This window comes from Lipotes vexillifer, unplaced genomic scaffold, assembly GCF_000442215.2.
Source record: "Lipotes vexillifer unplaced genomic scaffold, Lipotes_vexillifer_v1.1 scaffold151, whole genome shotgun sequence".
Taxonomy (NCBI): Eukaryota; Metazoa; Chordata; class Mammalia; order Artiodactyla; family Lipotidae; genus Lipotes; species Lipotes vexillifer.
In genome coordinates, this window is record NW_006778186.1 from 721,694 (window position 1) to 730,760 (window position 9,067).

Sequence of the window (9,067 nt, forward strand, 5' to 3'; positions counted from 1 at the left end):
CTGTGTTGTACAATATATCCTTGTAGCTTATTTATTTTATACCTAGTAGTTGTACCTCTTAACCTCCTACCTGTATCTCCCACCTCCCCACTGGTAACCACTAGTTTGTTCTCTATACCTGTGAGTCTGTTTCCTTTTTGTTATATTCACTAGTTTGTTTTATTTTTTAGATTCCACATATAAGTGATGTCATATATTTGACCTTAGCCACATTAAGCCCAAGTTTCCTTATCTGTAAAATGGTGACCTGCTTCCATAATTGCTGTGTAGATAAAATCAGATAATGTATGGAAAGTGCTTAGCACCATGTGTAAGTGTTCAAAACTTTTATCTATAATTATCATTTTGACTGGGTTCCATTGTTTTTTACCAACGTATAAATTATTTTGATACTAGTCTTTTAGTATTGAACTAAAAATCTTGCATACTTGATAACACGATATGTAACAGCACTGTACAAGTGTATGCCAATGTCTAGGCTATTGACCTGTCCCATATTTCTAGATGTAGTAATACGTTACACAGAGAGCCAGGCTGAACTAAAATAAAAATAATAATAATAGTTTCTCAAAACTAAATCATCTGCTTCTGACCTGTGGAATTTTTCTTTGGACTTTGCTCTGTAACCACTAGAGGGCAGACAAACACGGTGGAAAATCAGTACTTACCAGACAAAGCAGTAGAGTCTTGATCTGCTTTTTGAAAGTGGGTAGAAGCCATATTTTTCAAACAGTTTCTCCTGTTGCAGCAACCAATGAAGAAAGTAGAATAATGATGCTTCATATGTAAGAAAACAAATTTCAGTTAAAGTATCATGTATTTGTTTTAACTTTAATAGTTTCATAAAATTAATAAGCACAATTTTCCACCACAGACCTATATGAACTTCAAAGCAAAACCACTCAACGACACATGCATGGATTTCTTAACTTAGAAGAGAATTAAGCAGTGAATGACTCATTAGAATAGAAGCAGAAGCACACTGTGGTATCATAGTGAGCATACCATGCACTTGGGCATATGGAGACCTGGAGATACATAAACCGGCCCATTTTACCATTAGGTGCTGTTGGTGCAGTGCTTGGGGTTTACACATTGTTCAAGACACTAGGAAAAAGTGTGAGACTTGTAGAAAAATCGACTCCCAACTTCAAAATGAAAACTGCTTTTTCAATTTACACACACACACACACACACACACACACACACACACACTGAAGCTAACAAACCAGACCCCCAAAACAACAAACATCTGCTGGGGTTCTGATGGAATAGTATTAATCAATTTTCTTAAAATTACCACCCTTACAAGATTGAGTCTTACAATTCATGAATTCAATACTATTTAGATCGTATTTAATTCCTCTAAAGAATATTTTACAATGTTCTACATAGAGTTCATGCACCTAGAGTTAAGTATTTGGATTATTTATATTGCCTTAAATAGTATCTTGTTCTTAAAGTTTAATTTCTACCTGTGTTATTGGTGTATGCAAATGCAATGATTTCTGTACACTGGCTATAATCAGCACACTTGCTAAATTCTCTTATTAGTTGATACTATTTATGTATAAAATCTCAAATTTTTGACTATATCTTATGCAAATAATGCCTATTTCCTACTGTGCTAACATTAAAGTGTTGTCTTTTTCTTACTGCGTTGCTTGGGGCCTCCAGTATACTAGGACACAAAGTAGTGACAGCACATCCTAGCGTTGTTTCTGATATGATGGAGGTTTTCAATCTTTCACCATCAAACACATCTGCTAAGGGTTCAGCAATTTTATTACTCTTTGCAATTTAGCAAGTTTGACTTTATTAATCTCTTTTATTGTGTGTTTCTTCTGTTCCATTAATCATTTTCTTCCTTTTATATTCTTTGGATTTAATTTGCTGTTCTTTTTCCAATATCTAACATTGAAATGGAGACTTGGTTTGTAGAATTTCTTTTAAAATATATGTGTATACCTTTCATTATAAATTTCCATTAAGTATGGAAAGCGAGTTGGAAATAATCAGTTTTAAGTATTCAACCTGAAGTTCCCAGGATCTTCATTCTGAAATTAAATCCTTTAATGATTTTTCATAATACTGTGTCGATTAAAATCATTCTTCTACATCATTAGACCTTGCCTTTCCTAACCTTCCATGTCTATTCTCTTCTTTGGTGTGTGCTACTCCATCTCAGAGCACACTAGAATGCACTCGCTACAATTCTAGCTTTGGCACCCCACAGCCTGGCCGTGTCTAGTCCACCACACGCTCTGCAGTCAACAGAACACTTGATGCACCTGTTAGTCAGCTCCTGAAATCTCGTCCTGTGAAAACTTTCCTCACGATTGCGTTTTGTGGTTGTTGTCTTACCATTTTGTTTTGTATTTCTCTGTATCCTAATTTAGGGGATATCAGAGTTCTGAATGTTTTAAATAAATGAACCCCATATCCACCTTCTGATCAATTCTCTTTGGTTATCAGGTTTACATTGTAAAGTGAACCGTGATTTCAGTTTACAATAGTGCCCATGTTGCTTTAATTTTGTGGCTGCATTATTTGGACCCTGTTGAATGGGGAGATGAATTTGCTTAATACTAACTTCCCCCCATGGAAGGTAAAACCAGCTGAAACGAACTGATAATTCTCATTAAAAAAAAAAAAAAAATGGGGGGGATGGATTTATAATTTGGAGTGTGGCACTTCCACAGCCAAGTTTTTAGGTTGTGCAACATTTAACTTGGTTTTGTTCCATGGGTATAGCCTGGCAGTCACATGACCAGTCAGTCCTCTTGGAAGTACATGCTCCAGATTACAATGGGGACATGAGGTCAGAGGGTGCATGAGTCAGCACACGCCCACAAACCCCGCTAGGAAAAACAGCTCTAGCCGTTTGAGCAGGTATCATTAATCATCTTAGCAGATGGAAAGCCTGTTAAAAAGTGACTCCTTCCAGATGCCAGCAGAGACCACGTTACCAAAGAACTGGTAAGGCCCAGGCTCTTCGGATGGAATGATTAAAGGGGAAGGCACTCAGTACAGCCCTAAATAAGGAGAATTATCCATTGCTGGCAGTTTCTGGAAGCCATAATTCCCTGGGAACAGCCCAGATCTTTGGCCTCAATGCAATTCATCCAGGTGTGTTTCTCCAAAATCTCACTGTTATCAGAAAAATCACACCACTTTTTTTTTATCACTCCTGAGGCACATTAAAAATCATCATCCCCTATTGCCTGACATGCCCTGGAGTAAACTGGCCAGGCATATATTATCAGTAATTGTACACATTCCCTGAAGGGAAGAATTGCACTTGGCCAAGTTATAGGCATACAATACATATATAAAAAATAGGGGGGCTTCCCTGGTGGCGCAGTGGTTGAGAGTCCGCCTGCCGACGCAGGGAACACGGGTTCGTGCCCCGGTCCCGGAAGATCCCACATGCCGCGGAGCAGCTAGGCCCGTGAGCCATGGCCGCTGAGCCTGCGCATCCGGAGGCTGTGCTCCGCAACGGGAGAGGCCACAGCAGTGAGAGGCCTGCGTACCGCAAAAAAAAAAAAAAAAAAAAGGTATTGATTATTTATTTCATAGTGAATCAATCTACACTATTTAATGAACACCTATAAAAAGTATAATGCTTATAAGAAGTTGTCTTATAACGGTGGTGAGGATTAGGACCCTTTGAAAAGCCTGCTGTGTCACGTGAGTCTATCACTCAAGGGGGAAAAAATGGTACATAGTTATCCAGTCATTTTCAGGAATACAATGCTCTCACACTACATTAAAATGTGTTAATGATGATCATAAAGCAAATGTTTCCACAAAAATAACCAGCACAAACTGAGTGATATAGCCCTGAGGGCATTTACTAACATGTTCAATGAGTATCAAGTAAATAAAAGAAGTTGTAAAACAAAAAAATTATGAACATGCAAATGTTCACAGAAAATTTATTTTCCCCTTTTTATTTTGAAAATTTTGAAATCTACAGAAAAGTTGCAAAAATAGTAAGAGAAACACCCATATGCCCTTTGTCTGGATTCCTCAATGTTAAGCTTTTGCTGAACTTGTTTCTCGTCTGTGTGTGCGTGTGTGTGTGTGTGTGTGCACGAATATATTCTTGACCATTTGAGAATTACTTGCAGATATCATAACACTTCATCCCTAAATGCAAATCTCCTACGAATGAAGGCATTCTCCTATATAATAATAAAATTATGTCACTCAGGAAATGTAACAGTAATACGATGCCATTATCTAATACACGTCCATTTTCAAATTTGCCCAATTATACCAAAAACGTCCTTTGTTTTTTTAAATTTACTTTTCCTCTCTGGGCTACAATCTAGGGTCACACATGTCATGTCTCTTCAACCTCCTTTAACCTGGGACAGTTTCCCAGCCTTGTTTGTCACTCATGATGTTGACATTTTTAAAGGTCCAGGACAGTGGTTTTCCGGAACGTGCTACAATTTGGATAGTTAGACTCAGTTTAAACATTCTGAGCATTAATACTACGCAGATGAAATGTGTCCTTCTTGGTGCATCAACAATCATGTGTTTCTCCCTTAGAACTTTCTCTCCATGCATCCTACACACAAACTCTGCTATTACTCATCCCCAGACTCTATTGCGGGGTGGGGGTGGAGGGTTACTTTCTCCTGCCGCTGCTAACACAGCCCACCTGCACAGGACGTTGTCTCTGTTCTTCGTCTGCTACCCAAGGGTTCCTTTGTTCACTGCTCAACTCAAATATCACACTTACCACAAAAACTGTCTCTACTACACTCCTCCAGGCATATATCTCTCTCCAAAGTTCCTATAGTTGTGCCTAAAATCCACCCAGTACTTCACCACAACGAATAACTTCATTGCTCCCCTTGTATGAATACTAATCTTATCACAGTTGTGTACCTTGTCATCCCACTGGAATGCCACCGAACTGACAGCAGCGACCATGAACCTTGAATTCTCTACATTTGGATTGTATTTCCCAAAGGGCCTATCAGAATCCAGAGCACTTGATAAACAGTAATTTTGTGGTCTTTGATGAATGAGTGAATTAACATTACCTTAGGAAAAAATCCATCCTGCAGTTAATTCCCCTTTGTATTTAAGAACTCATCCAAGAAAACAGTGTTTTCAATTTAGCCCCCCCCCGAGGGCCATACAAATCCCCAGAGATTTTTTTCTACGTCTATATGTAACTGTACTTAAAAAAAAAAAAAAACTTAAAAAAAAGTTTATATTCTCAAGGAAATTTCTCAGAAATTAAGAATGGAGGCCAGCAGCAAGCCGGAGCTCTATGGAGGTGGTGGCTACAGCAGCGACTCTTTTGAGCTGAGAGTTTCAGGCCAGTCCCGACTCCTTCCTCCCCCTTCCCTCCCCCTCTTTTGTTTTCCGTTCCCCTCCCCCTCCCTTCCCTGTCCCCACGACCGGATCCTGAGGAGGCAGCTGCAGTGGCAGCTGCTGAGTTCTCGGTGAAGGTTTTTCATTTGTTCCATCCCCTTCCCTCCCCACCGCATCCATTAATGTTATTCTTTTGAAGAGTCTTCGTTGTCAAGCCGCCAAAGTGGAGAGTGCGATTGCAGAAGGGGGTGCTTCTCGTTCCAGTGCTTCTTCGGGCGGAGGAGGAAGTAGGTGGGCACCTCAGCACTAGGGGGGGGCACCTCAGCACTATCCCAAGACTGCTGGCAACAGCGAGTTCCTGGGGAGAACCCCAGACCAAAACGCGCAGAAATGGATTCCTGCACGAAGCACCAGATGAGATGATGACTCCGCAGCAAACAACTCCGCAAATGAAAAAGAACGACAGGATGCAATCTTCAGGAAAATAAGAGGCATACCAAGGAAGCTCACTCCTGAGAAGCTTGACAAGCTATGCCTTGAGCTCCTCAATGTGGGTGTAGAGTGTAAACTCATCCTTAAAGGGGTCACACTGCTGATTGTGGACAAAGCCCTAGAAGAGCCAAAGTATAGCTCACTGTATGCTCAGCTATGTCGGCGATTGGCAGAAGATGCACCAAACTTCGATGGTCCAGCAGCAGAGGGTCAGCCAGGACAGAAGCAAAGCACAACATTCAGACGCCTCCTAATTTCCAACTTACAAGATGAATTTGAAAACCGAACCAGCAATGTTGATGTCTGTGATAAGCGTGAAAATCCCCTCCTCCCCGCGGAGGAGGAACAGAGAGCCATTGCTAAGACCAAGATGCTGGGGAACATCAAATTCACTGGAGAACCTGGAAAGCTTGATCTTATTCATGAATCTATCCTTCATAAGTGCATCAAAACACATTTGGAAAAAACGAAGAGAGTCCAACTCAAAGATATGGGAGAGGATGTGGAGTGCCTCTGTCAGATAATGAGGACAGTGGGACCTAGGTTAGACCAGGAACGAGCCAAGTCCTTAATGGATCAGTATTTGCCCGAATGTGCTCCTTGATGTTAAGTAAGGAATTGCCGGTGAGGATTCGTTTCCTGCTGCAGGATACCGTAGCGTTGAGAGAACACCATTGGCTTCCTCGCAAGGCTTTTCTTGACAGTGGACCAAAGACGATCAATCAAATCCGTCAAGATGCAGTAAAAGATCTAGGAGTGTTTATTCCTGCTCCTATGGCTCAAGGGATGAGAAGTGACTTCTTTCTGGAGGGACCGTTCATGCCACCCAGGATGACAATGGATAGGGACCCACTTGGAGGACTTGCTGATATGTTTGGACAAATGCCAGGTAGCAGAATCGGTACTGGTCCAGGAGTTATCCAGGATAGATCTTCACCCACCATGGGGCGTCATCGTTCAAGTCAACTCTTCAATGGCCATGGGGGACACATCATGCCTCCCACACAATTGCAGTTTGGGGAGATGGGAGGCAAGTTTATGAAAAGCCAGGGGCTAAGCCAGCTCTCCCATAACCAGAGTCAGGGACTCTTATCCCAGATGCAAGGACAGTCGAAGGATATGCCACCTCTATTTTCTAAGAAAGGACAGCTTAATGCAGATGAGATTAGCCTGAGGCCTGCTCAGTCTTTCCTGATGAATAAAAATCAAGTGCCAGGGCTTCAGCCCCAGATAACTATGATTCCTTCTAGTGCAACCACCACACACTCAAACACCACCGCTGGGACAGACACCTCAGCTTGGGCTCAAAACTAATCCACCACTTATTCAGGAAAAGCCTACCAAGACCAGTAAAAAGTCACCAACATCAAAGGAAGAACTGCTTAAATTAACCGAAACTGTTGTAACCGAATATCTGAATAGTGGAAGTGCAAACGAAGCTGTCAGTGGTGTAAGAGAGATGAGGTCTCCTAAACACTTTCTCCACGAGATGTTAAGCTAAGTAATCATCCTGTCACTAGACAGAAGTGATGAAGATAAAGAAAAAGCAAGTTCTCTGATCAGTTTACTCAAACAGGAAGGGATAGCCACAAGTGACAACTTCATGCAGTCCTTCCTGAATGTATTGGACCAGTGCCCCAACCTGGAGGTTGACATCCCCTTGGTGAAATCATATTTAGCACAGTTTGCAGCTCGTGCTATCACTTCAGAGCTGGTGAGCATTCCAGAACTAGCTCAACCACTGGAAGTGGCACCCATTTTCCTCTCTTCTTACTCTGTCTTCAGCAATTAGCTAAATTACAAGATTGAGAATGGTTAAACAGAGCTTTTCCAACAAAGCAAGGTCAATATGCAGAAAATGCTCCCAGAAATTGATCGGAATAAGGACTGCATGTTGGAGATCTTGGAAGGAAAGGGACCGAGTTTCTTATTCCCACTCCTCAAATTGGAGAATGAACTGTTAAAGAAAATAAAGTTGGATCCATCTCCTCACACCATATATAAGTGGATTAAAGATAACATCTCTCCCAAACTTCATGTAGATAAAGGATTTGTGAACATCTTAATGACTAGCTTCTTACAGTACTTTTCTAGTGAAGTAAACCCACCCAGTGATGAAAGAGATTCTTCCTCTGCTCCTTCCAAAGAACAGTTAGAGCAGGAAAAACAACTGCTTCTTTCCTTCAAGCCAGTAATGCAGAAATCTCCTGTTCACGTTGATCTACAAGTCAGTGCCCTCTATGCTCTTCAGGTGCACTGCTACAATAGCAACTTCCCTAAAGGCATGTTACTCCGCTTTTTTGTTCACTTCTATGACATGGAGATTATTGAAGGAGAAGCTTTCTTGGCTTGGAAAGAAGATATAACCCAAGAGTTTCCAGGGAAAGGCAAGGCTTTGTTCCACATGAATCAGTGGCATTTTCTCTGTTCTTAAAAAAATAGGTCACTTGACCTGAAATAATCATAATAAAAATAACAAAATATTGAGATACTAAAGAATATCCTGTTATATCAAGTGACTGTAGTATTCATTCTTTATTACTTTGTATATAAGTTTCCTGAAAACTCAAGGCTTTATAGCTCCACGTGTGCTGTTCTGTTTGCACTTGTACTCACCTCTGTTTTAGTGCAGAGCATATTTTCCAGGGGTAAATACTTCTTTGTATCTCAGACTCATTTATCTCCACATCAACTTACCTCATTGCAGATGAGAAAATGCAGAAGACTCCAGCTGAGGCCGTGCCCTGTCATGGTTTCTCATTCCTAGGAACACATGGAAGCAACTCTAAACTGCCGTGGATTCTCCTGTTAGTCTGTTAACTAAATATGGGTGAATTTTCTATGAGGAAAATATTACCAGTAAATTTTTTTTTTTTTTTAATTAGGGCCTGGTTAAGTTGCTAAAGGATTGACTGAATCAAATTACAACACAATTGATCTTCAAAGTTTGGCTTCCGACACATCACAGATGTCCATCTAAACCAAATGTAATTCTCAAGCATGGTTTACGTCAAGAAAATAACTGCTTATTGAAGCTGCCATGAAGTGCATTCACCCACGCTTTTAACAATAACAAGTCTTACTGTTTTGACACCTTTTCAGGCCTAGCTCGGAGTGGGGGACAGTGCCCAAGGGGGGTGTTCTGTGGTCTTGTGAAATCAGGAAACATTTTAAAATGCAACATAACACAGATTTCCAAACATACAGCCATTTCCAGAGACTTGACAATGTTATTTTG

General features: G+C 40.8%; 1 pseudogene; it reads left to right on the forward strand.

Moving 5' to 3' along the window:
- Positions 1-5,265: 5,265 nt before the first annotated feature.
- Positions 5,266-8,263, forward strand: LOC103072372 (eukaryotic translation initiation factor 4 gamma 2 pseudogene; annotated as a pseudogene).
- The last annotated feature ends 804 nt before the right edge of the window (positions 8,264-9,067 follow it).